This window comes from Arachis ipaensis, chromosome B10, assembly GCF_059453495.1.
Source record: "Arachis ipaensis isolate K30076 ecotype BB chromosome B10, ASM5945349v1, whole genome shotgun sequence".
In the NCBI taxonomy this organism is placed as follows: Eukaryota; Viridiplantae; Streptophyta; class Magnoliopsida; order Fabales; family Fabaceae; genus Arachis; species Arachis ipaensis.
Window position 1 is genome coordinate 54,379,127 of NC_142435.1, and position 4,250 is coordinate 54,383,376.

General features: G+C 37.5%; 1 non-coding gene across 1 annotated transcript; it reads left to right on the forward strand.

Annotated features, from left to right (window-relative positions):
• The first annotated feature begins 1,739 nt into the window (after positions 1 to 1,739).
• Positions 1,740 to 1,847, forward strand: LOC148580087 (small nucleolar RNA R71). The gene has a single exon (XR_015896307.1). It is a non-coding gene; the product is annotated as a small nucleolar RNA R71 (small nucleolar RNA).
• The last annotated feature ends 2,403 nt before the right edge of the window (positions 1,848 to 4,250 follow it).

The following is a 4,250-nucleotide window of genomic DNA, read 5'->3' on the forward strand; positions in this document are numbered from 1 at the left end:
CTTCTTTAATGTCAATAGCTTGACAGTGGCTCTCATGGAGCCTCACAGATGTTTAGAGCAATGTTGGAACCTCCCAACACCAAACTTAGAGTTTAAATGTGGGGGTTCAACACCAAACTTAAAGTTTGGTTGTGGCCTCCCAACACCAAACTTAGAGTTTGACTGTGGGGGCTCTGTTTGACTCTGTATTAAGAGAAGCTCTTCATGCCTCCTCTCCATGGTGACAGAGGGATATCCTTGAACTTTAAACACAAGGGAGTCTCCATTCACTTGAAGGATCAATTCTCCTCTGTCAACATCAATCACAGCTTTTGCTGTGGCTAGGAAGGGTCTGCCAAGGATGATGGATTCATCCTTACACTTCCCAGTCTCTGGGATTATGAAGTCAACAAGGATGTAGTGGCCTTCAACCTTTACCAAGACATCCTCTACAAGTCCATAAGCCTGTTTCTTTGAATTGTCTGCCATCTCTAGTGAGATTCTTACAGCTTGTACCTCAATGATCCCTAACTTCTCCATTACAGAGAGAGGCATGAGGTTTATACTTGACCCTAGGTCATACAGAGCCTTCTCAAAGGTCATGGTACCTATGGTACAAGGGATTGAGAATTTTCCAGGGTCTTGTCTCTTCAGAGGTAATTTCTGCCTAGTCAAGTCATCCAGTTCTTTGGTGAGCAATGGAGGTTCATCCTCCCAAGTCTCATTACCAAACAACTTGGCATTTAGCTTCATGATTACTCCAAGGTACTTAGCAACTTGCTCTTCAGTAGCATCTTCATCCTCTTCAGAGGAAGAATACTCATCAAAGCTCATGAATGGTAGAAGGAAATTCAATGGAATCTCTATAGTCTCAGTGTGAGCCTCAGATTCCCATGGTTCCTCATCAGGGAACTCCATGGAGGCTAGTGGACGTCCATTGAGGTCTTCCTCAGTGGAGATCACTGCCTCTTCCTCCTTTCCAGGTTCGGCCATGTGAGACGTGTTCATGGCCTTGCACTTTCTCTTTGGATTCTCTTCTGTATTGCTTGGGAGAGTACTGGAGGGAGTTTAGTAATTTTCTTACTCAGCTGACCTACTTGTGCCTCCAAATCTCTAATGGAGGACCTTGTTTCAGTCATGAAACTTTGAGTGGTTTTGATTAGATCAGAGACAATAGTTGCTAAGTCAGAGTGGCTTTGCTTAGAATTCTCTGTCTGTTTCTGAGAAGATGATGGAAAAGGCTTGCTATTGCTAAACCTGCTTCTTCCACCATTATTGTTGTTGAAACCTTGTTGAGGTCTCTATTGATCCTTCCATGAGAGATTTGGATGATTTCTCCATGAAGGATTATATGTGTTTCCATAGGGTTCTCCCATGTAATTCACCTCTTCCATTGCTAGGTTCTCAGGATCATAAGCTTCTTCTTCAGAGGAAGTTTCCTTAGTACTGCCTGTTGCTGCTTGCATTTCAGACAGACTCTGAGAAATCATATTGACTTGTTGGGTCAATATTTTTTTCTGAGTCAATATGGCATTCAGAGTATCAATCTCAAGAACTCCTTTCTTCTGAGTTGTCCCATTATTCACAGGATTCCTTTCAGAAGTGTACATGAATTGGTTATTTGCAACCATTTCAATGAGTTCCTGAGCTTCTGCAGGCGTTTTCTTCAGATGAAGAGATCCTCCAACAGAGCTGTCCAATGACATCTTGGATAGTTTAGACAGACCATCATAGAAGATACCTATGATGCTCCATTCAGAAAGCATGTCAGAAGGACACCTTCTGATCAATTGCTTGTATCTTTCCCAAGCTTCAAAGAGGGATTCACCTTCCTTCTGTTTGAAGGTTTGGACTTCCACTCTAAGCTTGCTCAATTTTTGAGGTGGAAAGGACTTTGCCAAGAAGGAATTAACTAGCTTTTCCCAAGAGTTCAGGCTTTCTTTAGGTTGTGAATCCAACCATGTCCTAGCTCTGTCTCTTACAGCAAAAGGAAAAAGCATGAGTCTGTAGACTTCAGGGTCAACCCCATTGGTCTTGACAGTGTCACAGATTTGCAAGAATTCAGCTAAGAACTGATGAGGATCTTCCAATGGATGTCCATGAAACTTGCAATTCTGTTGCACTAGAGAAACTAATTGAGGCTTAAGCTCAAAGTTGTTTTCTCCAATGGCAGGGATTGAGATGCTTCTCCCATAGAAGTCGGGAGTAGGTGCAGTAAAGTCACCAAGCACCTTCCTTGCATTGTTGGCATTGTTGTTTTCGGCTGCCATGGTTTCTTCTTACTTGAAAAGCTCTGTTAGGCCCTCTAAAGAGAATTGTTCTTTAGCTTCTCTTAGCTTTCTCTTCAAGGTCCTTTCAGGTTCAGGATCAGCTTGAACAAGTATGTCTTTATCTTTGTTCCTGCTCATATGAAAGAGAAGAGAACAAGAAAGTAGGGAATCCTCTATGTCAGAGTATAGAGATTCTTTGAGGTGTCAGAGGAAAAGAAAAATAGAAGGAGGAGGTAGATGGAAGAGAATTCGAACATATAAAGAAGGAGGGAGTTCGAATTGCACCTTGAGGAAGAGTGTTAGTCCTTTAAATAGAAGGATGTGAGAAGAGGGGAAGAATTTTCGAAAATAAATTAAAAAGATTTTGAAATAATAAAAAGAAATTTTGAAAATTTGATTGAGATTTTCGAAAATTATGATTGGGAAAGAAATTAAGTGATTTTTGAAAAAGATTTTGAAATTATAAATAAAAAAGATATGATTGAGAGTTAATTTTGAAAAAGATGTGATTGAAAAGATATGATTGAGAGATATGATTGAAAATCAAACTAAAAAGAGAAAGTTTTAAAAATTAAAATTGATTTACTTGACTAACAAGAAATTAGAAGATATGATTCTAGAATTAAAACTTTTGATCCTTTCTTAATAGGCAAGTAACAACTAGAAATTTTTGAAGTAAATCATTAATTATAACAAGGATTTTTGAAAATAATAAAAAATGGAAAGAAATTGATTTTGAAGAGATATGATTGAGAAGATATGATTTGAAAAATATTTGATTTTGAAAAATTATGAAGATTTGAAAAAAATTTGAATTAAAAACAAAATCTTCCCTCTAGTGTCATCCTAGCGTTAAACGCCCAGAATGGCATCCATTTTGGCGTTTAACTCCCAAAATGCTACCCTTTTGGGCGTTAAACGCCCAGCCAGGTACCCTTGCTGGCGTTTAAACGCCAGTTTTCCTTTTTCACTAGGCGTTTTGAATGCCCAGCTTTTTCTGTTTGATTCCTCTACTGAATGTTCTGAATCTTCAATTCTCTGTATTATTGACTTGAAAAGACACAATTTTGAAAATATTTTTGGATTTTTAATGACGAGAAACAATAAAAATTGCAACTAAGATCAAATAAACAATGCATGCAAGACACCAAACTAAAAAAAATTTTCATATAAGAGACACTAACAAATTGAGAATGCATATGAGAAACAACAAAACACACAAAACAAGAGAATTTAAAGAACAGAGCAATGAAATCATCAAGAACAACTTGAAGATCAATGAAGAACAATATGTATAAATTCGAAAAATGCTAGAAGAAGAAAGTCATGCAATTGACACCAAACTTAAAAATTGATACTAGACTCAAACAAGAAACATAAAATATTTTTGGTTTTTATGGTTTTATAAATTTTTTTGTGATTTTCGAAACTTACATGGAAAAGAAAATAAAGAGAATCAAAACTTTTAATAAGAATTCCAGGAATCATGCAATGTTAGTCTAAAGCTTCAGTCTAAAAAGATTAGACATGGTTGGCCAAGCTTCAGCAGGACATTACATTCAGCAGCTAAATTGATGAGAATCAATTAGCTTTTGTAATGATAAGAACATCACCTTGAAACTCTAGAATTCAGTCTTAAAAATTCTGAAAAATAAAAAGAAAAGTACCTAATCTAAGCAACAAGATGAACCGTCAGTTGTCCAAACTCAAACAATTCCCGACAACGGCGCCAAAAACTTGGTGCACGAAATTGTGATCATCAACAATGGCGCAAAAGGACTTGGAGCTCTTAAACGTGAATCAAACTTTGTCACAATTCTGCACAACTAACCAGCAAGTGCACTGGGTCGTCCAAGTAATACCTTACGTGAGTAAGGGTCGATCCCACGGAGATTGTCGGCTTGAAGTAAGCTATGGTCATCTTGTAAATCTCAGTCAGGCAGATTCAAATGGTGATGGAGGATTGATAATTAAAAGATGAATAAAACATAAAATAAAGAT